Source organism: Carcharodon carcharias, chromosome 1, assembly GCF_017639515.1.
Source record: "Carcharodon carcharias isolate sCarCar2 chromosome 1, sCarCar2.pri, whole genome shotgun sequence".
Taxonomy (NCBI): domain Eukaryota; kingdom Metazoa; phylum Chordata; class Chondrichthyes; order Lamniformes; family Lamnidae; genus Carcharodon; species Carcharodon carcharias.
Genome location: NC_054467.1, coordinates 139,526,205 through 139,550,826, shown reverse-complemented (window position 1 = coordinate 139,550,826; position 24,622 = coordinate 139,526,205). Strand labels below are relative to the sequence as shown.

Below are 24,622 nucleotides of genomic sequence, written 5' to 3'. Positions count from 1 at the left end.
TGAGCTGAACAACTGATCTGGCCTGAAAAATGTAATTTTATATTTATGGAATGTTGTTAAAAGTCTCCATTGTGATTAGCTAGTGTATTTTTTAAATTAGATTCTTTAAGTAATTTAACAATGTTCATGATATTTCAGCTTCCACATTAATCCCATGGATATGGCCCAATTTTCATTTCAAACTCTGTAAATTTTTTAAAAAGTGATTGGATTATTAGTGCTTTTCCTTTTTTGGATGGGTGCGAGAATTTTTTAATGCAGACAGCTTGATGGCATCACTGCAACTCAATGCTAGTAATCCCTGTTAAACTACAATCAATTACTCTACAATCAATTGCATGTCCAGAGAGTTGAGGTTCTTGTCATGGAGATTGTTACATCTCTAGGCACAACTTTCTCCACCGTCCAGGCCCTTAGATCTCCAGCAGTACTTAAACATTGGTGAAGTAAGCCCAATCTGACTTCACATTAATTCTTACCTAGTCATGGAGGAAAGGGCTTACTTGGGGTTGGGAAGTGAGGGTTGTAGGTGAAACAACACATACCCAATCTCGCTTTGTCCAAAGGTCTCAAAATTGTTGACAGATGAAGTTGTCTGGTCCCACTGCCGCACTGAACATTAAATAATTAACGCAAACTGGAGGAATAGCACCTCATCCTCTGATTAGGCACTTTACAGCCTTCCGGACTTAACATTGAGTTCAACAACTTCAGATCATGAACTCTCACCACCATCCTCACCCCTTTTTTATCCCCTTTTTCTAATAATTATTATATATATTTTTATATATATATTTTCTTTTCCCATTTATTTCTTTTATTACTTTAACAATTTATTTCCATATTGTTTTATTCACACCTTTTAGCCTATTTCGATCCCCTCCTCCCGCCCGACCCCCACTAGGGTCATCTGTCAGTTGCTCATCCTGCTTTCTACCCTTAATGTCACCATTAGCACATCCTTTAGCTAATGTTACCACCGTCAATACCCCTTTGACCTTTTGTTTATCACACCTTTGTCAATCTCTCCTTTGCCTCTACCTATCACTTTCCCTCTATCCAGCTTCACCTGTCCAACCCCCCTTAAACAGCTTATATTTCACTACATTTCTATTTCTTTTTAGTTCTGATGAAGAGTCATATGGATTTGAAACGTTAACTCTGTCTTCCTCTCCACAGATGCTGTCAGATCTGCTGAGATTTTCCAGCAATTTTTGTTTTTGTATTAAATAATGTAAGTTTTTAATTTCTTTTATTAGGAAGACAATGACAAAAAGTAGTTCTGGAAATCAAAGCAACATGTTAAAGCAAAGCAAAACAAAGGCAATCTACCTCTAGAATCAGTGGTCAAAGTAATCTTCATTTCTGCTCCTGAAGATGCAAGAAGTGCAGACCAATGTCATCACTGTTGCTAAGCTATATCACTAAACAGACATGGAGAAGTCTAGTACTCAGAATGGAGGCCTTGCAATGACCCAGAAGCAGGAAGACAAAATCATAAGGCAGGATTCTTCGCTTGGCGTGTGGTCTTGTGCCCAACAGACCCGAGCGTGAAATAAAAGCAAGTTGACGTCGGCCGAGTGTGCTGACGTCAACACGCACTCTTGCAATTGTTAGGTTGGCGGGTGCATGTCGGCTCTGGCACACATCTACTGACAATTTAAAGGCCTGTTAAGGTCATTAAGTTAACAATTGTCCTGAATTTTTCCCTGCCCATTCAACCTAATGGTTGAGGGCAGGCGAAAAGGCCTAGCGGCCTTTGCATTTTTTAGGCAACCTCATCCGTGGGTGGGGTGAGGTCTCCTAAAGCAAACAAAAATAAAATTAAACACTTGAATTAAAAACATGCCCCTGCTCATGTGACTCTGTCACATGAGGGGACATGTTTTATGATAATTTTTTTGTACTTTATATCTTATAATGTTTTATTCGTTCGCATGTGAGAAGTTCACTCTAGGACCTCTTGCAGTCCTCCCCCCTGCTGCACAGGCAGCGCTGAGTGCTGTCGCTCACGTTGCACACTAGGCTGGCCTTATTTGGACCTCCCATGTAAAATCACAGTGTGGTGCCGATCACGGGCGGCAGTTAGCTTCCTGACCCACCCTCGTCAAGGGCAAAATCCTGCCCATGGTGTGAGTCATTGTGGAATATCTTTCAATGCTAACCAGTGGCTGATAGCAAAACGATTAACAGAAATCTGGCATGCAGGGAAAGCCAAGAAGATTAGTGAAAGGAGGAAACAAAGTAGGAATTAAAAAATATACTTTCAGCGTGGCTGAACTTGATTTAAGCTGCAGGCCATGGATTGTATTCTATTAGTTTGGAGCAATGAGACTCTAAAGATTTTTTTTTTCTCTTCTCTTGCTCTCTCCATCCACCAACTTGCCAATTGGATTGCCTGGAATCACTAATGTCATGGATGCCAGATAAACTTTGACAGGTTTTCTTACATTGCTCTTGCATTATTAATAGATTAATAGAGTTATTCAGCACAGAAGGAGGTCATTCAGCCCATCTTTGCTGTGTCAGCTCTTTGAATGAGCTGTCCAATTAGTCCCACTGCTGCTTTCTTTCCTGATAGCCTTGCAATTTTTTCAAGTATATAACTAATTCCCTTTTAGAAGTTACTGTTGAACCTGCATCCACCATCCTTGCAAGCATTGCATTCTAAATCTGAAGAAATCTCTATGTAAAAAAATTATCTCCTTTGATTTTTGACAATTATTCTAAACCTGAGTCCTCTGATTACTAAACCTTCTGCCATTGGAAACAGTTTCTCCCTGTTCACTTTATCAAAATTCTTCAAAATTTTAAACACATCTCGTCTTCAGCTTCCCTGTCTAAGCTAAATGGAACAATATGATCATGCGAACATACAAATTAGGAACAGGAGTAGGCCATTCGGCCCCTCAAGCCTGCTCCACCATTCAATAAGATCATGGCTGATCTACTTGTGGCTTCAACTCCACATTATGCCTACCCCCGATAACCTTTGACTTCCTTGTTAGTCAAGAATTTATCTACCTCTGCCTTAAAAATATTGATTGACCCTACCTTCACCTCTCTCTAGGGAAGAGGGTTCCAAAGGTTCACAATTCTCTGAGAGAGAAAAAAAATCCTTCTCATCTCCATCTTAAATGGTAGGCCCCTTATTTTTAAACTATGTTCCCTAGTTCTAGTCTCTCTCACAAGGGGAAACATACTTTCAGCATCCACCCTGTCCAGTCCCCTCAGGCCCTATAAGATCAATAAGATAACCTCTCAATCTTCTAAACTCCAATGGATACAGGCCCAGCCTATCCAAGTTTTCCGAGTAGGATAATATCTATAATCTCCTTAATAATAGATTCCAGCAATTTCCCTACAACCAATGTTAAGCTAACTGGCCTGTAGTTTACTGCTTTCTGTCACATTGGGGAGGGCGGGGGTGCCGGTGTGGATAGTGCGAGTGCTGAAGTTCGCATATGCATGTGGATGCGCACAGTAAAAGCTCCCTGGGGACCCAGGTTCGAATCCCACCACATCAGATGCTGAAATTTGAATTCAATTAAAATCTGGAATTAAAAGTCTAATGATGACCATGAAACCATTGCTGATTGTCGCAAAAACCCATCTGGTTCATTAAGGTCCTTTAGGGAAGGAAATCTGCTGTCCTTACCTGGTCTGGCCTACATGTGACTCCAGACCCATAGCAATGTGGTTGACTCTTAAATGCCCTCTGAACGAGCGCAATTAGGGATGGGCAATAAATGTTGGCCTAGGCAGCGACGCCCACATCCCATGAATGAATAAAAAAAATTAAGGGCCTTAATAAGCTGCTTAATTGTCGGCGGGTGTGCTGCCGACTCCTGTGCGCACCTGCTGACTGAAATATCGCACAAGTGTGTGATGTTGTTGGGACACTCGCCTGACGTCATTTTGCATTCATTTGGGTCAGGCACACGCCTGCCGACAAGTGAAAAATTCAGCCCCTTCTTTCTCACAGGAGTGTTTTTTACTGAGTATTCTGAAATATCTCATTAAATGTCTTCCACTGAATCTCTATTGACCTACACCTTAACCTATTTTTCCAGTTCACTTTAGCCAGCTCTGTCGTCTTGCCCTCACAATTGCCTTTATGTACATTTAAAACACTAGTCTTGGTTCCACTCCCCTCTCCCTCAAACTGAATGTGAATTTCAATCATATTATGATCACTGCTACCCAGGGGCACCTTCACTACGAGGTCATTAATTAATCCTGAATCATTGAACATTATCAAGTCTAGTATTGCATGCTCTTTGGTTGGTGCTAAAACGTGCTACTCTAAGAAACCATCCCAAAAACACTAAATAAACTGATCGTCCAGGCTATCTTTGCCAATCTGATTTGTCCAATCTATATGTAAATTACAATCACCCATGATTATTGCCATACCTTTCTCACAAGGCCCCATTATTTCTTCCTGTATACCCCATTCTACAGTGGTTACTGTTAGGAAGCATATAAATCACTCCCACAAGTGACTTCTTACCTTTACTATTTCTCATCTCTGTCCAAACTGATCCTATATCTTGATTTCCAGAACTAAGGCCATCTCTCTCTATTATACCAATGTCATCCTTAATTAACAGAGCTACCCCTCCACCTTTTCCTAGCTTCCTGTCCTTCCTAAATGTCACGTACCCTTGAATATTTAGGTCCCAGTCTTTGTTATCTTGCAGCCATGTCTTTGTAATTGCTATCAGATCATACATATTTATTTCTAATGTCAATTCATCTGTTTTGTTATGAATGCTCCATGTATTCAGAAATAGAGCCTTTACTTCTGTCTTTGTATTTATTTTTTAATGTCTAGCTTTATCCACTGGTGCATGCTTAGGTTTGTACTCTCTGTCTCTTTCTGCCATGCTTTGATCAGCATTTCCCTTAGTCCTACCTTGCGTTCTTGTCTTTTATTCTCTATTTAATTTATCACACCTTCCCAAACTTGATCCCTTGCCCCCACTATTTAGTTTAAAGCCCTCTCTACCACCCTAGTTAGATGACTCACCAGAACACTCATCCTAGCATGATTCTGAGACAGATGGAGTTTGTTGTCTCAGTTGGTGACACAATCTCCAGTGGGGAGGAGAGAAGTATTAGGAGGAGGAGAAGGGTGAGAGGAAGAAGGGAACACAGGGAAGCTCACGATTCTGTTGTTCCTCAGGAAGGGAACAGAGCAATGCCAGATCGCAATGGTCAGGAGGAGTCCAGGGACCCTCATTGAAGGTGCAGATTACCTTATGCCACCCCAAGGGTATACGGGCAGTGATTCAACTACCTGCAACTGAGTGAGACTCAGTGTAGAAGAAGACAGGCATCGCTGGCTAGGCCAGCATTTATTGCCCATCCCTTATTGCCCTTGAGAAGGTGGTGGTGAGCTTCTTTGCTACAGGCCCTATCCAGGTAGCCTGTGGAGTCCTCAGAGGGATAATGCAGCCTGCTGCATACCATTGCATCAAGGTGTTCACAGATGCAATGTTCCAAAGGGCTGGGAATTACATCTACTTCCTGCAGGATGTCCAAAGTCAAAAGGATAGAGCCCGGCAATTTGCAGTGATTACAGGTTGCAGGAGCCACTGACTGCATGCACGTAGCCATTAAGGCTTCTGCCAGACAGCCCTGCACTTTCCACTTGATCAATGTGCAGCTGGTGTGCGACCATAATCGGCAGGTCATGCAGTTGTGTGCCAGGAATCTGGACAGCAGTCATGACTCATACATCCTTAGGAACTCTCAGATTCTGAGAGTTTCACTGGCCCACATTCCTTGGAGGTATGGCTACTAGGTGATAAGGGCTACCCGCTGAAAAGATGGCTAATAGCACCTGTGAGATTGCCCAGACTTGACGCAGAGAAGAGGTACAATCAACATCAGGGCCATTGTAGAGCAGACTATGCGTCTTCTAAAGATGCAATTCCAATGCCTGGACAGAATCTCCTCCTCACATGTGTCCCTGATGGTGATGGTTTACAGTGCACTCTATAACATCGCCATCCAAAGAGGAGATGCTCTGGATGATGATGACATGCTGGATGGCAGCCAATCATGGGGGGAAGAGGGTGATGATGAATTGAGAGGGTCACGACAATGCTCCTGCTGATGGACCTGGCAGTGATCAAGTGGACGGGTGTGACACTAGGGATGCCTTAATATGGCAAAAGTTTCCATAATACGTCTTGCCACTGCTACAGAAAGGGTTTGGTTAACTCTTGGTTCACCTTTTCCCAGTGCTCGGCATGAGCTGGTTACATTGATCATATGCTGCGCAGAGGGTACCAAAGCCGGTCTCACTGAATCTGTGGGCAGCTTTTCCCCTTCTAGAATGCCTCTCCCTTTGCTCTGGTGGCTCAGACATTTGTGCATGGAAATGTGTAACAAATATACAATTCCTCAATACCAATAGGTGGGTGACTTGCTGATTTTTAAAATTTCTCCCATCAGTGAAGATTGACATGGTTGGCAGAGATTAGCTATAATTTAAATTGAGTTACCTGGCAAGAATGGAAAATGCACAAATCTTCACTATGTATTGTAGATGCACTTAATTGATCATCTGATGGGTCAATTTACACTGTCACATGCCAGGGGCACTTTATGCACTGTCCATTACCTTATTCCATGTCAGGGCCTGCAGCCTCAGAGACCAGACATCTGTCCTCCAGCACTCATTGGGTGGGGTGAGGGTCTGTAACTTGCCCTTGCAGCTAATTCGCGGCAATTACCATATTATGGGGCGCACACCGATAGTGGGCCCACAAGTCAGAACACCACTAACTTCTGAGTGTAGAACCCGCCGTCAGCACGGGAATGTATTATTCAGCCTTGTGACTTTGGACTTTGCAATGTTTAGCAGGAAAAGCTGCACTAGAGAGGTTGAGTCTAGAGGGAACCTTTGATATAAACTGCCAAAGTTGAAGTAATTGGGCCAAATTAAGGTATTCATTAATTAAATGGAAATTGTCAACTTTGAATCACAGCTTCCAGTTTGGTTTGATAGAGAAGAATTTTCTGTCCGGACTACTACAGAGAATTGATACTTAAAGAGCTGTAAAATGGAGTAAAACCAGTAAAGTGCGCAGAATAAAAGTTCAGTATTACACATGTGCAATAAAGATAATAAATAATGAAGGAGCTTAATAAATATGTGTGGTATCGCAGCATCATTACAAGATATTAACAATTATGGGTAACCATGTTTGTTATGAGAAGAGCAGCTATACTTGCCTCGAAAATAATTGAACCTGGATCAATAAATTAGAGCTACCTCAACAATGCTCCACAGCGGTGGGTACAGCAAATCAAATGTTGGGATATGTTAAAAGGTCAATAGGGAGCATAAGTAATGAAGTACCCCTATCACTTTATGGGTGGAATTATATAGCACCCCCCCCCCACCCCCCAACAAGAGCAGGCTGGTAGGTTGAGGGGGATTTGTACACTTGGACACCATGGCAGTGATGCTGTGCCATCACCTACCCTGCTTTGCTGATATTTTACCTTGGACCAATTGGGGCTCTAAAGTGGCTAGTTAAAGTCTGCTTAAGGGCCTCCTATTGACCTTTTAACATATCCCACGCTGTGATTTCAATACTCTCTGACGCTCTGAATTCGTTCTGGTCTAACCAAAATGGCAAGGGTCGCTCATGACATGTAGCACAATCTGAGACTGTTCACCATGTTATACCTTTACTTAATCTTGCTGCCAGACTGTTTCCCCACTGCTGAACACCATGTTGTGTTTTTATAATGATATAAAATCACCAATCACTCATAAAGGACTAGGCAAACATGTTGTGGTTCATTTATTAACTCTAGGCACATGTTAAATATATGGACAGAAAGCTTGAAGACATCAGTAGGTGTGTTCTGCTTAAAAGCAATAGTGGAACTAAGCTGGATTGCATGACACACTTCCTTTCTAGTGATGTCATGCTCATGTCCCCTAAAAGCATGTTACGACAGAGGCCTTGGCGATGGTATTGGCAAGGCTTCACTTGTATCCTGCTCAGCAGCTGGCCAAATGAACAGCATGGTCAACGGGCAGAAGCATGGGAGAGGAGGCCTCTGACCGGGCGAGCTAGGGGAAGGAGGTCCATAATGGAGGGGCTGGAGGTCAGTGTGGGAGGCTGGACATCAAGGCTAAGGGAAAGAGGGAGTTCATGGCTGGGAGAACTGGAAGCTTTATTTGAAGTCTGGGTAAAAACTCCTGCTCCTCCTGGCCGACAGGAATGCTAAAAGAGACAAAATTAGCACAGGGAGCCGTACTTCCTGCGTCAGACCAGCTGCCAGTAATTCCACAGCTCGGGCCTCCTCCTCACTTTCTGTGAAAGTTAAGTTGCGACATTAGTGGTGTCATCAACCTGTAGCTTTGGTATGTTAATTAGCCACCTCCTGCCTTTTGCAGGAGCCTTGAACATACAATAAATTCTAACTTTAGGGCACAGGAATCAGGCCAGGAGTCAGGTTGCCTGATACTGATATTTGAATGTGACCAATCCCCCCACCGCTCCATGACACCATCCCATTTAGAGGTATTTGGAGATGGAGCTGGGAATTTGGGAGCAGTGGTACCAGCCAGGAATCCTAGAAATTCAGGTAACATGGAAGTCCTGCTGAATTTAATGGCAGGACATAATTAGTAATTTTTTTGTCTGTTTGCCTGCAAACCAGATTGAAATACTGAAATGAAAACTAAAAGCACTGGAAATACTCAGCAGACCAGGCAACATTTGTGGAGAGAGAAACAGTGTTAACCGGAAAGTTTACCCTGTTTCCCTCTCCACAGATGCTGCCTGACCTGCTGATTATTTCCAGCATTTTTTTTTTTGTTGATTTCAGATTTCCAACAGCTGCAGTATCTTGCTTTTCTTTTCAGATTGAAATGCTGGCTGGATGTCAGGCTGGAAGATCTGCACTGGAACCTGCAGCTAGGGAGCAGAGGAGGGAAGGAGAAATCAGAGACCAGGTCAGAGATGAATCAGAGTGGAGATTATGAATCGAGAGATCAGAATGTGGATTATATGGTGGAGGAGGTTGAAGAACGAGTAATGAGCAGATCCTGAGTTGGAAGAAATTCAGAGTTTGGGTTGGGGGAGAGATTGGAACAGAGGTAAGGGGCAGGCCATGGGGTTGGAGATTTTAGCATTGGTCAGAGAGGGAGATTGCAGGTTAGAGGGGAGATTGGAGCAGGGTCAGGGAGAAAATTGGTGTGTGGGTCAAAGAGTGATCAGAATGTGGGTCAGGGGCAAGCTGAAGCATGGGATGGGAGGAGATCTGAGTTTGGGATGGGGGTTATCAGAGCATGGAATGGGGGATTGGAGCATGTGATGGGGAGGAGATTGGAGCATGGGATGGGGAGATCAGAATATGGGATAGGAGGGATTGGAGCAGGAGGATATGTCAGTGGGAAATTGGAGCATAGGGAGACCAGATTGTGAGTCATGGGGAAGATTAGAGCCTGGGCCCAGGGAGAGACTGGAGCACAGGTTGGTGAACTACTGACTGTATCCCTCTCCCCAGCAACTGCCTAAAGCTAAATCTGACTGTTCACAAACTTGGTATCATATTTGATGTTGAGATGAACTTCTGACCACATATCTGCAGCAGCACTAAAACTGCCTATTTCCACTTCTGTAACATCACCTGACTTTGCCCCTGCCTCAGTTTATCTGCTGCTGAAATGCTCTTTTATGCCTTTGTTATTTCTGTTATCAACAATGACGATGACAATGCTTATCTCTCAATTAGACTATTCCAGTGGTCTCCTGGAGGACGCCCACACTATCCTTTGTAAACTTGAGGTCATTCAAAACTCATGACCATACTTGCTCAAAACATAAAGAGTCATATATAGTGACCACATTTTGCTCATGAGACAAATGATTAAGCAAATTCTTAGGAGAGGGAAGCAGTTCTTATGAAGGAAGCAGTTCTTTTGCAGGGTATTTATGCTGCGTGCATATTCTCACTTCCTCCATGCTTACTCCATGATGTTCTAAATGTCACATGTTGAGGAACTGAAGTATAAGTGCATAACTGAGAAACTGAGTGTGATCCAGAATTCAGACAGCATTAGGAGATCATTACTTTTGTACAGAAAATGGAATCTTTCATATCCACTTTGAGTTCTTGTATTCAAGGTTTATATGATTTCATTGTGAAGCAAATCAATATCACTGCATGTGGACATTACAGGATCTCCTGAATTGAAAAGTGTTTAATAGAACATTGCCTATAGTCTCTCTGTATGCTTCTCTTGCTGTGTATATCCAAAGCTGCAGGGGGTAGCCAAGGATATCTCATTTGCACTGAATGTACTAAAGAGCACAGCTTTGAAATGCAAACACATGATGATTGATTTATATAATGAGGTAAACTAAATGGTTTTAGCCAGATTAACATTCTAACATTCTAACATTCAGCAAGTGGCTGAAAGGGGCCTATTAATGCAGGAGTAAATTTAACTCTTCAGTGCATCATAATGAATAATTTGTATTGAGCTCTTGAAAGCATTAAGATTCATAGGCAGCATTCACTTTACCTATTTTTGTGGAAGTTTATTTGTACAATTTGGTACTGGGTGATGTGAGGTTTGTATGAAAGAATGAGCTAAGGAAAAAAATAACTTGGGAACATAGGAACATTGAATCAGGAGTAGGCTATTCAGCCATTCAATATAACCATGGCTGATCATCTGCTTCAATGCCTTTTTTCCACATTCCTTTACATCATTGGTATTTAGAAATCTGTCATTCTCTGCATTAAGCATACTCAGTGATGGCTTCCACAGCCCTCTGTGGTAAAGAATTCCAAAGATTCACAACCCTCTAAGTAAAAAATAATTCTCCTCATCTTGTTCCTAAGTGCCTTCCCCCTTACTTTGAAATTGTGTTCCCTGGTTCTAGACTCCCCAACCAGGGGAAACATCTTACCTGCATCTAACCTGTCTATCCCTTTAAGTACTTTGCAGGTTTCAATGAGATCAATGAGATCACATCTCCTTCAAAATTCTAGAGAATACAGGCCCAGTTTCCCCAATCTCTCTTCATAGGATAGTCCCACCGTCCCAGGGGAAAATTTGGTAAACCTTCATCAGACCCTCTCTATGGCAATAATATCTTTCCTAGGGTAAGGGGACCAAAACTGCACACAGTACTCCAGGTGCAGTCTAATACAATTGAAGTAAGACTTTGCTACTCCTGTACTCAAATCTTCTTGTGATAAAGGCTGACATACCATTAGCCTTCCTAATTGCTTGCTGCACCTGCATGTTAGCTTTCAGTGACTTATCAATGAGGACATTCAGGTCCTTTCGTACATCTACACTTTCTAACCTCTTAGCACTTAAGAAATAATCTGCACATCTGTTCCTCCTACCAAACTGGATAACCTCACATTTTTCCACATTATATTCCATCTGCCATGTTCTTGCCCACTCACTAAGTCTGTCCAAATTCCCTTGATGCTACACAGCAATGATCTTCCTCACAACACACGTTCCCACCTAGCATTGTGTCATCTGCGAATTTGGAAATATTACATTTGGTCCTCTCATCCAAATCATTGATATATATTGTGAACAGCTGGGGCCCAAGTACTGATCCTTGCAGTACCCCACAAGAATGATCCATTTATTCCTACTCTCTGTTTTCTGCCTGTTAGCTAATCCTTAATCCATACCAGAAAATTACTTCCTATCCCATGAGCTTTAATTTTGCTAATGAACCTCCTTTGGGGGACTTTATCAAAAGCCTTCTGGAAATCCAAGTAAACTGAGTCCACCGAACACCCTTTATCAATTCTGTTTGTAACATTCTCAAAAAAAAACTCGAAAAGGTTTGTCAAACATGATTTCCCATTCATAAATCTGTATTGACTGTGCCCAATCAGGTCATTATTATCCAAGTATCCATTTAACACAGCCTTTAGAATAGACTCTAGCATTTTCCCTACTACTGATGTAAGGCTAACAGGACTGTAGTTCCCCGTTTTCTCTCGCCCTCCCTTTTTAAATAGTGGGAAGACATTTGCTACCTTTCATTCTGCAGGAACTCTTCCAGAATCTATAAAAATTTGGAAGATGAACACCAATGCATCCATTATCTTTACAGCAACCTCTTTCAATACTCTGGGATGTAGAATATCAGGTCCCGTGGACTTATCAACCTTCAGTCCCATTATTTTCTCCAAATTAACCTTCTTACTAATGCTCATTTCCTTCAGTTCCTCACTCTCCCTAGTCCCTTGGATCTCTAATTCTGGGAGATTTCTTGTATCTTTCTCAGTGAAGACAGACACAAAGTAATCATTTAGCTTCTCTGCCACTTCTCTATTCCCCATTAAAAATTCTCCTGACTCTGCCTGTAATGGACCCACATTTGTCTTAGCCAAACATTTTTTATGTACCTATAGAAGTTTTTACGATCCATTTTTATGTTTTTTTTACTAATTTACATTCATATCCTATTTTCTCTTTCTTTATATATTTCTTGGTCCTCTTGTATTTATTTAACATATTTTGTGACCTCAATGTGTTCCAGGTGCTTCACAGCCAACAAATTACTTAGAAGTGTAGTCACTGTTGCACTGTAGAGATGCACAATAATTGCATAACAAAGTTGCCTTCATCAGGAGCACGCAGGGTTAAAATTGAGACATCGGAAAGATGTCTCTAAACACGTCATCTGCCCGATCCTTCAAGCACCACCTGTTCCATATGTGGCTGAGTCTGAGGAACGTGTCTTGGATTTCCCAGCCATCTCAGAGCCTATTGAACTAGAGTGGAGGCAAATCAGCCTCGGTCCCAAGGGAAAGCCTAAGAAGAAGATTGCACAACAAGGCCCCACAAACAGCAAAGAGATAAATGGCCAACTAATCTTTTTTGTTGGTGGTAGCTGAGGAGTGTTGTGGAGGACAGTGGGAAATGCCTTACTCTTCTTTGAATAGTGCCATGGCAATATTGACATCCATTCAAGTGGGCAGACAGGCCTTTAGTATAATACATCATCTGAAAGACAACACCGCCATATTGCATCACCATCTCAGTACTGTATTGCCATGACAGCCTAGATTACGTGCCTAGGTTTCTGGAGTTTGAACCCACAACCGTCTGAGTCAGAGACAAGAGTGGGCCACTTCGCTTCCTTATTCTGTACTGATTTTTGTGTAGTTTGTGAAATTGAATGATGTACACCAAAATGTATGCTACCATTTTAGCTAAAAATAGAATCTTGTTATATTTTATATTTCTCATGAAACTGCTCAATAGTTTGCACCTGGTTTTACCTATTTTATCACTGAAGACGATTTTACTGAGGTCCTTATTCTGAAATTTTGAAATGAAGCAGCAATAGTTAAAAGTCAGCATTTTAAGGGTTAAACCAAACCTTGAATACTAGCCGATTCAGCCGAACAGTTGCAAGCAGCGGTGTGATTTTGCTAGTTCAATGCCAGTCCCATATAGTGGTTAATATATATCGTTTCATCAAAGAAAGCCAGATGTGTTGCAAACTCATAGATAGAGGGAAGGAGATGGTTTCTTTGCTATTTCCAGCTTTTAAATTGAACATCCCCTTTGTAATCCTGGTATATTAGTAAAGGCCAGTTCTGCGGGATTTTTAAATTATAAAACATAATTTCAAGTGATGATGGGATCTCATTTAAGTTTACAACTTACTGATTAATTTGTGATGAATCAGACCTTGTACATTCAACAGCATTTGAGACAAAAAGGCTTTAAAGTGAAAAGCAGAACAGATCCCTTGAGGAGAGTCTGCATTGATGTGTTGTCTGTTTTAAGTTCTTCTCAATGATATCACTTCCCATCACTGCCTATTGGTGTGGATTCCCAACAAAGATGTATTTTGATGGCCACTGGTTTCCTTCTAGTACTTTGCCCAAGGTATCATCACCCCTGCTGATATCTGGCTCAATCATATTACGTGATATTGGGCCTGAGGGCCTGACTCTTCTTTACCAAAACTGTCCACTACCCCAGGATCATTCTGGAGCAAAAAGATAACTTCTCAGCTTCCTTTCTCCACTTTTCACTATGAATTCTTTCCTTAAATCTGTCTCCCCTGCCTTCTCCACCTCTAATAATTGTGAGAAGCTCATAAACTTCCTTATTATAGAATCATATGCCACATAAGGCAGCCTTTTCCCAATTGCTGCTCTTTGAAAGAGTTATTCAGTTAGTTCCACTTCTTTGCTCTTTCCACATAATTCTGAAAATTGTTCCTTTTCAAATATATAATCAATTCCATTTTGAAAGTTGCTATTAAACCTGCTTCCATCAGGTTTCAGGCAGTACATTCCAGATCATAACAATTCACTACATATAAGAAAATTCTCTTCACCTTCATTTTAATTCTTTTGCCAATTATCTTAAATATTTGTCATTTGGCTACTAACCTTCCTGTTTGTTTGTGGAAACAATTTAGCCTTACATCAAAACGTCTCAGTTTTGACCTCTGCTATTAAATCTGCCTTTAACCTTCTCTTCTCCAAGGAGAGCAATCCAAGCTTCTGTAACCTTCTATATAAGTGAAGTCCCTCTTCTCTGGTCATTAAGACTGAGATCATTGTTCAGCTGCCTATGTTACTGCCTCACTTTTCCTTGCCCAGCAGATCAAATCTCTCTTTATGATCTCTCTGACCTAATCCTGAACCCACATCTCTCTCCAGTTTCTCCCAAGAATCTCCATGAGATAAGTCCAAGTTTACCTTTATCCATGGAACCCACCTTTGTGTTCCCTTTACCCCAATCCCTCTAAACTATCAATTGCACAATTTCTATTCCTGCCCTGACACCAGCTCATATTATGAATGGTTCCTTCTCTTTAGGAATTGTCCCTCTTGCTTTTGAAACTACCAGCATCAACTCTTCCAAAGCCACACTTCTGTCCTTGCAAACTACGGTCGCATCTGCAAGTTTCCTTTCCTGTACCAAGTTCTTGAATTGTTATTACCTTCCAAATTATGTCCCGCTTTTTAGCAACCCCATGTCTGGATCTCTCCAGTCAGGTTTCCATTTCTACCACAGCACTGAAATGTCCCTAACCAAAGATACAAATTACATTGCTTGTGTCTGTGACTCTGGTGCATTATCCCTCCACATCCTTCTCCACCTCTCTGCAGTCTTTGACGTGGTCAAACTCACCATCCTGCTCCAATGCCTTTCCTCTGTTATGCAGCTTACTGGAGTTATCCGGTCTTGATTTCACTCTTACCTATCCAATCATAATCACAGCATTCTCACTCTCACACTGTAACCTCTAGTCCCCCAGGAAATGATTCTGGTTGCCTCGAGGTGGCATCATCTATTGACCATGAGGTCTGCTTCCAAATGTATGTTGATGGGATCTAGCTTTACATCTGTACCACTTCCCTTGACTCCTCCACTGCCTCCGTGTTATCAGACTCCCATCTTGAATGGCTAGCAATTTTCCTAATTGTACGTTGAAGCCATCAAATTTTGCCTCTGCAACTAATCCTGTATCCTCACCATCAGTTCCATTACCCTGTGCACCCACTGTCTCAGGCCAAAGCAGATTGTTTACAATTATTGCATTCTATTCGATCCTGAACTGATTATCTGGCCCCATATCCTCTCCACCACAAAGATTACATAATTCCGTTTCTGTAACATCACCGATGTCTGCCTTGCCTTACACCATTTGCCAATTAAACCTTCATCTGTGCTTTTGTCACCTTCAGGCTCGACTATTTCAATGCCTTCCAGGCCGATCTCTTATGCTTTATTCTCCATTGACTGCAGCTCATCCAAAACACTGATACCTAAATCTGACCCTGGACCAAATCCCACTCACCATCACTCCTGACGTTGTTGGCCTCACGTTGGCTCCTAGTTGACTCAAATTTAACATTCCAATCCTTGTGTTTGGATCCCATTATGGTCTGTGTTCTACCTATCTCTGCAACTTCTTCAAGCCCTGCAACCCACTCCCCAAACTCTTTATTTCACTGATTCTTGACCATCTCCAATATTTTGTGTATCGCCTTCTCCCTTTGTACCATGTGCAGCGATACTTTCAGCTGCTTAGATCTAATGTTAAGGGATTTCCTTAAAGTTCTCCATCTCCTTCTCCTCCTTTAAGACCCTCCTTAAAATCCATCACTTTTTTAAAGAAGTGTATTTCAAATCATATTAACTCACTTCTTAGAAAAGGTTGTCCTCATTTCCCCTCTGGCTCTTCTGCCATCATTTTAACTCCCTGCCCTCTGATGACCAGCTCTCCTGCCAATGGGAACAGTTTATTATTTGCTCTATAAAAACTCTTTTTTTCTTTGTCTCCTACATTGTACCAATGAAGCTTAACACAAATAAGAGGGCCGACGGGTGAACTAATTGAGGTCTGTAAAATTATGAAAGGTTTTGCTAGAGTGGATACAGAAAGAATGCTTTCTTGTGGGGAAGAGCATAATCAAACGCCATCAATATAAGATAGTCACCAAGAAATCCAATAGGGAATTCAGAAGAAACTTCTTTACCCAAAGAGTGGCAAGAATGTGGAACCTGCTACTACAGGAGGTGGTTGAAGAGAATAGTACAGATTTGAGGGGGAGCTAGTCAAGCAAGTGAGGAAGAAGGGAACAGAACGTTATGATTTGGTTTTGATGAAGAAAGATGGGAGGAGGCTAGAGTGAAGTATAAACACCAGCATGGACATGTTGGGCTTTATGGCCTTTTCTGTGCTGTTTAATTATATCCTATGTAAGCTTTATAAACATCATACCTGATCCCTGCTGGGCATTGTGAACACTGAACACAGACTTCAGTAACTCCAGACCTTAGCTACAGCTTCCACTTTCATCACAGTAGTGGATTGTTTGTATTTGGGAGATCTGTCAGTGTTCATTTGAAGGGGAGACAGATTGGAAACCCTTTATCAGAGCTGAGTACAGTCTGAGTCTGTGAACCTGTTATGATTCCTTTTCTTGTAATTGGCAGATCACGGAGTTTTGCTTGAATTTTATTGCTTTATTATCATATTTGCTACTTCATATTTGCTAGCTCTGCCATGTCTTTTTTCTCTCTATTTTTCCCTGTTTTCTCACACTTTTGTATATACTGCCCTTATGACTTTTCAAGTTCACTTTTGAACTTTGTTTCATACCTATTTAACTCTGAATATTCTTACTGATTGCAGTAAAAATTACATAAAAATGACAACACAGCAACTGACCATTTAGCACAACTGTGTTGGTGATCTTTTAAACGACTTAATTATTTTCCATTAAGCAGTTAACAAGGCATCTTGCCCACTGTTTCTCCAGGCAGAATTTTCTAGTTGCCCCCGCCCTGTGGTGAGTTCAATGGGAGGCCGGGGGTGGGGGGGGGAGCGGGGGGTGCTGCAGTTGGGAACAATGCAGTGGGAGCCAAAAAATTTCATTCCCCCCAGCGTGAAATGACAGCAGGAACATGCGCTCCTGCCTGGCATGGCGTGTTGCCATTTCCACCAGAGGCCGGTGTGGGACCATTTTGCATCTTGATGAAGGCCCAACTGGAATTTTCCTTCCTGGTCAATCATCTACGCCACCAACAGGATAACATGCTGGTCCAGAGCACGTCTGGACTAACATGATGTGCATATGTCGGGACTTTACAAGGAGGCGGTGATGTGGTGGTATTGTCACCAGACTATTACTCCAGATATTCAGGGTAATACTCTGGGGAAACAAAAATAAAAATAGCTGGAAAAACTCAGCAGGTTTGACAGCATCTGCGGAGAGGAATACAGTTAACGTTTCGAGTCCGTATGACTCTTCACCAGAACTGGGGGAATATAGAAATGAGGTGAAATATAAGCTGGTTTAAAGGGGGGGTGGGGGGGTGGGGGGTGGGACAGGTAGAGTGGATAGAGGGCCAATGATAGGTGGAGGCAAAGAAGAGATTGCCAAAGATGTCATAGACAAAAGGACGAAGGGGTGTTTACGGTGGTGATATTATCTAAGGAATGTGCTAATAGTGACATTAAGAGTAGAAAGCAGGACGAGCAAGTAACAGATGGTCCTAGTGGGGGTGGGGTGGGGGGAGGGGATTGAAATAGGCTAAAAGGTGGAGATGAAACAATAGATGGAAATACATTTAAAAATAATGGAAGAAGGTGGGAAAAGAAAAATATATTTTAAAAATATAAATTATTGGAAAAAAGGAGATCAGAAAGGGGTGTAGTACCAACCAGGTGAATCTTCTAGCTACAGGAGATTCCAGGGAGTAGATCTTCAAGTAGCAGGTAGACAGCTGTAGGAGGTACTGTTGGAGGGCAATAGTCTGTACTGGGGAGATGGGGGGGAAGGTGGGATTAGATGGGGAGGAGAGGAATGAAGAGGTGGGGAGCTTGCAGAGGCCTAGAGGGGGACGGGGAAGGTTAGAGGTGGTGTAGGGGTAAGAGAGAGATGCTGTGGGGGTTGTGGAATGGGTGAGGTGGTATGGAGCAGGAGGGAGGGAAGGACTGTGATGGAGTGCAGGCAGGGGTGAGGGTGGGTGAGATGTGCAGGTATGAATGGGCATGTGGGTGTACAGGTATTAATGGGCATGTGGGTGTACAGGTGTTTATGGGCATGGGGGGATGAGGGGAAAGGGTTCAAGGGAGGGTCTGTGCTGTCAACTGATGAGTCCTGGGGACATACTGAGGGAGTTGATGATAGGAAGCGATGGTTAGAGGGGGCAGTGGGGGCTGATAGGGTAGGAGGGGAAAGGTTTGGCAATGACAGGTAAAGGGTCGCTGAATGTTGTTGGAGGAGATACAGAAGGAGAAATGGATTCTGGGAGTCAGCAGAATGATGGGGGCTAGATCTAGTGTCACAGGGGTGGGGTCATTGGGAAGGTAGGGGATGTTAATATTCACCTGCATGGAGTGTGATTGGGGAGGGTTGAAGAGTACCATGGGAAGGTCAAATGTTACACCTGTGGAGGTCAATGGTTGTAGGAGGTAGGTGTGGGTCATGAGGAGGAGGGGTAAAGGTGTTGTACTGGGTATTCCTTTTACAAACGTGTCATTACATTAACAATCATAGTGCATCCTTGCAACCACTCATTCCAGGCTTCTTAATCTTGTGTTCCTACCAATTCTTCTAGGTGCTCCCCCGACATCCACAGCAGGGAGGCTGCCTGCTGACCAGCTTGCTCTGTTGTCTAAGGTGACCTTTGTGGCAGTCCTCTGGAGACCCGAGCCCTGTAGGGCCCTGGCTTACTTTGGCTGTCCTGCTGAGGTAGTTGCTTCCTCTGTGGTCACAGAGGACAAAGCTGAAGGAGTCACAGGGAAATGGGTTCTGAAGGGCCAGACATTCTCAGAGGATCCTGAGTGGAGGTCCCAGGGGTGTGTGAAAGCCGCTGCACCTCCCTTTTGATGTCCAGTGGCCCTCTCTGATTCCTTGAGGAGAAGGGGCACCTGGAGGGAGATTGAGGTGCCTTGTCTGCATCTCACACAGCCACTGCAAAAGCTCACCTATGGCTACAGTGATGGAGTGCAGGCCTGCGGACATCTCCAGCAGAAACTGGGCGTCCTGCTGGACCAGGTTCTTCATGGCATCCGCCACCCTCCCCATTGAAACCTTGATGCTCGCACATGTGGGCACCACTTTGTCAGCCAAAAGGAGGATGGACTCCTCCACCTCATGTGCCACTCTGTTGAGGGCCTCCAACACCTTTGCCTGATGTTCCTTCACTTCTTGCACCTTCCCCAGCGTCTCATACAGAGTCCATCCCAGAGACTTGTCATCCGACTTGGACATCAAAGACATCTTCCCCAGCAGTCCTCCAAGTGCTGGTGAGCTTGGATGACCCTGCCTCCTCCTGCTGCGGGCACGTGGCCGTGCGGTGACCACCAGAATGTGAGACCCTGCCTGAACAACATTTACCACTCACCAAGGTGTGTGTGTCTGCGCTGGTGGAGGGTGCAACTGACTGCTGTGACATCTCTACAGGTGTAATTTCTTCCTGTTCCACAATGTCCTTGGTCCTCTGTGGGCTGGAGACATTGCTGGACATGGCTGCTTCTTCTGGTCTTCTCTTCTTCCTGCTGGCACCTGTAAGTGAGAGAAGAGAGAACAAGTGATTTTATGAGTTGCCTCCAACATGGGGGAACCTTCGGTTTCTATGACCCTTAGGGTTCTATGTGATTACATTATGCATGGATCCTTTCTGGATGAAAGGTACCCACCAAACTCTCCATCTCCGTAGGCTCGGACTGGTTCCTGCCCTGCCAGCTGGGCTGCCCGCTCCTCGAGCTCAGTGAGATTCTTGAGGTCAGGCGGCCCCCTTTCATCTCTCTCTCTCCTGTTGTGCCTCAACTTTTCCTGCGCAAAGAGAGAAGATGGACTAAGAGCAATTGGATTTCATGTATCTTTCTCATGCTTCCACTCTTACAAAGAACCCACGGGATTGTGTGCCATCTGACTGATGCATTGCAGGTTGTCCACAAGGGTCCTGAGTCAGCGCCCTCCAGAGCGGTGAGCCCATGTGGATAAAAGGAAAAGGCTCACAGAGGCATGTCCTATGCAGTGCTTGCTGGTGCCCTCAACACCTAACCACCTTCACGTCCCCACCCCCTACCCACCTTCCAGACAGCATCTGAGCTCTCTGTGTGGAAGAGTCAGGATCACACAGTGGCCTCTCCATCTGCAGACTAGATGGACTGCAGTGGGGCTATGAGGCATCACCTTATCATGTTGAGTAGCTCTTTTATGCATGGGCCACACGGATGGTGCTCTTGCCACTGAGGCCCAGGCCATCTCTACCATTCAGTGAGGTGAGTGTGAACAGTTGAAGGTTCACTTACCCTGGCAGCATGGATGGGGCCATTCATCTATTCCCTGCCCTGCAGGATAGTCCTCTGGTGGAGGCCATGGGCACTGACCACCCTGGCAACTTCCTCCCATGCAGGGTTGGTTACACAGCTCGGCCTCCTCCTTCCATCTTCGGGGTAGAGGACATCCCTCTGGGCCTCCACTGTATTGGGCAACACATCAAGGGGAGCATCTCTGAACCTGGGGGCAGGCAGAGCTCCCTGCGATTGACAGGCCATCTCCTCCTTCAACGGTGGGTAAGTTGATGTCCGGGTGCCATCTGATGGCAGCGTGCATGCTATCCAGCCTGCCCTGCTGTGTGAAACATCGGAAACCCCTGACTGTATAATTAAGTAGGCCAGCATTGCATGGTTTGGTGCAAATCCCTACCGGCCTACATGGCCAGAAGCAACACTTCTAGTCCCTGCCTCACCGTGGGACTTAGCCTCGGGATGGAAAATCCCACCTTCTGTGTCTGTTGGTTCTCTCCTTGCTCATCCCCTTTTCTTTTGTTTCCCCAGCCATACAGAAATGCCAGTTCATCTCTCAGTCGTCAGTACTGTTGAACCCTCCTTTTCTCACACAAGTGCTTACTGACCAGCTGCTGCCTTTTTTAATAATATGCGTGTTTTATCTCAACCTTCTGACATTTGTAGTTTTTTTCTTTTTATTTCCTGTCTGTTTACATGCTTACACACAAAAACCATAGCAGTTTAACTAGAAACTCTCTTGTTGACAGCACAGGCAGGACAGACACATCCTGGATTACAGAACTGAATGTTAAAAGAACTGAAGCACACTAAAGCCATATTAAAGCAGAATGAAGATGTTCTTTTCCCCTTTTTTACATATGAGTTTTGGAACACCACTATTATCTGTTAGATATTGTTATGAATCTGCATAGGTGGATTTGGTGGGGCCTATTCACCAGCCACATGCATTGGCTTCTCATGGTCCAAATCTAAGGTGGTTTTCTCTACTTGCCTCACTTTTATCTCTAAACCAGAAGATTATAGGTTGAGGGTGCATTACATTGCTGATGTGGTTTCCTTTAGATGAGACAACAAAGCTCCATTTGCCAGTTCAAGTGAACGAATAAATTCCTAGGCATTATATTTTTTTGAAAATGGTAAACACAGCTTTCTTGACCAGTATCATCAAAAGTGTATTGGTTATTCATTCATTTGCAATTTATGAGATATTACTTTATACAAATGAATTTGCCTACATAACAATAGTAACTACCCTTCCAAAGTAACTCATTGATCTGAAATGTTCAGAAAACATAAGTTGTATATAAACACAAGTTCTTTGCTTCCCCCGAATACCATACAGTTATCTTTTTCTAACTATCTTTTTTGCCTGGCACTTAATCAAATACCATCTGAAAATTCTTATATAAAAACAATGTATTACAATCAGGCTGGTAAAGTTTACAATTGACAGGTATGAAACACTCGTCCTATTTCATAAAAGAATAAATGATAAAGGCATAACTGGATAGCTCCGTTGAGGAGCTGCCACAGGCATGATGGGCCAAATGGCCTCCTTCTGTGCTGTATCATTCCATGCTTCTATGATTATTTCAGAGGACCAGCCTCCTGGATTTCCAGATTGCAATCTTTCTTTATCAAGTCCTGAAAACAAACGTCTAACCCAGTGATACCACTTCTTCAAGTACCACCATGACTCATTAACCAATAGAATAAACATCCCCAAAGAATGAGCCGCTATCGTGTAGTCACAGTCTGTATTGGCAACAAATACATTTAGGCTTGTGAAGGTGCGTTGCATTTTGTTGATCACCTAATTAGCATTTTTAAAGTATTGAAATGTAATGATATATAATTGAGGTACCATAAAATTCCATTAACTCTTCACTTAGTTTTCTTAATCAAGTAATTCCTAGACCAGATAAAAAGTTGTAATTCAGTTTTTAAACTACTTTTAAATTTGCTGTGATTATAATTCAAACAATCACACCGACGAAAAAATATAATCCAAGGTTTTGCATCACAGCACACAGACTTTTTAAATTAATTCTTGGGGTGTGGGTGTCACTGACAAGGCCAGCATTTTTTTTGCTCAATCCTAATTTCCCTGGAGAAGGGGTTGGTGAGCCACCTTCTTAAAAGACTGCAGTCCTTGTAGTGTAGGTTTGGCCACAGTGTTTTTGGGAGGGAGTTCCAGGATTTTGACTGAGTGACAGTGAAGGAGAAGTGATATAATTCAAATCAGGGTGCTGTGTGATTTGAAAGTAAACTTGCAGGTGGTCCTCCCCATGCGCTTGTGGCGATGCGGTGAGCTGGCTGAAAGTCCATGAACTTTGGCATCACTAGTAAATCCTGTCAGTGGGCAAGACCGGAAAATCCCGCTCTGCATTTATACGGCAAGTCCAGTTCAGTTTCTAGTCAATGGTAACTCCCAGGCTGTTGATAATGGGGGATGGTAATGCCATTGAACATCAAGGGATGATGGATGGTTAGATTCTCTCTTGTTAGAGATGGTCATTGCCTGACACTTGTGTGATGTGAATGTTACTTGTCACTTGTCAGCCCAAGTCTGAATATTGTCCAGGTCTTGCTGCATTTGGACATGGACTTCTTCAGTATCTGAGGAGTTACAAATGGTGCTGAACATTGCGCAATCATCAGCGAACATCCCCACTTCTGACCTTATGATGGAAGGAAGGTCATTGATGAAACAGCTGAAGATGGCTGGGCCTAGGACACTACCCTGAGGAACTCCTGCAGTGATGTCCTGGAGCTGAGATGAGATGACTGACCTCTAATAACCACAACGATCTTGGGATTAAATGCCTCATTATTGGCATACGCTGTTACAGGGGAGTTAGGGACATTTTCTTCATTGTGGAAGAAATAATGATGTGTGTTTGCATTTGCTCTTTATTTAATGTTTGTGTTAGTATCCAGTGTTGTACCCGCCACTCTGTGAGACATGGCTGAACTTGCAGGCTCAGCTGGCGCTTCCTTCAATGCATTGTACGGGAGATTGTCTGAGGTCACTCTCAGCAGAGATAATCGAAATGGTGTACGTGAACTCAAAGTCTATAAAGAATCTGCCAGTCAACACTTTGTGATGGGCAGTTCTGGCCATTCATTTCCTATCCTTGACTGACTGACCCCACCACCCCCACTACACCCAGGATGCCAGACCCTTTCCTTTTCCACTCCTGTGTGATTCCAATCCCTCCCTCTGTCCTCCCTTGGATCCCTCTTCCATTTCACCAAACCCTCGACCCCACTCCACACCCGTCACCTTCCTATTGATGAGGCCCTTAAGTGGGCAATTAGTGCCCAATTAAGAGCCTCATCCCACTGCCACTGGCATTTAACTTGCAGCAAGAGAGGCCCATGCCAAGCAGCTAGCCTGGCTGGTGGTGGACAGAGAGGTTTCTTGTTAACTGGCCCCCTTGGCCTATCAGAGAGCCCCCTAAAGGTGTAAAACCCCCTCCCTGCCCCCAGGTTGGCCTCTCCACATGGCCTCGCAAACCCTGGTCCGCAATCCCCTCGCTGACCCCCCGAACAGTTATAAAATTCTGATCCATCACAGATTGCCACCTCATTGCCCAAGTGCAGTACCGACAGTGGCCACCACATCCGGTTGTGCTACTGTACATCGAGAGAGTTCAGCCTTTGATTGGCCAGCAGCTCTGTGAGGTGGGCTTTCCTGTGCTGAGGGGTGGGAATCTCACTTCCAGCCTATTAACTGCCATTTGACTGTGAAATGATCGCATGGCAGTTGTTCGTCCCCTGGGTGGGCTGCC

The 24,622-nt window shown here is 43.6% G+C and overlaps 1 protein-coding gene across 4 annotated transcripts in view; it reads left to right on the top strand.

Moving 5' to 3' along the window:
* rbm47 (RNA binding motif protein 47) overlaps positions 1-24,622 on the top strand; it is a 261,052-nt gene that overhangs the window by 38,085 nt on the left and 198,345 nt on the right. Inside the window, exon 1 of one of the 4 annotated variants that reach the window (XM_041189253.1) lies at positions 8,600-8,619. The exons of the other annotated variants lie outside the window; for them this stretch is intronic. The gene's annotated coding sequence lies outside the window, so the exon portion shown is untranslated. Of the gene's footprint in view, positions 1-8,599; positions 8,620-24,622 lie in introns of those variants that run through there. 4 annotated transcript variants of the gene reach the window in all.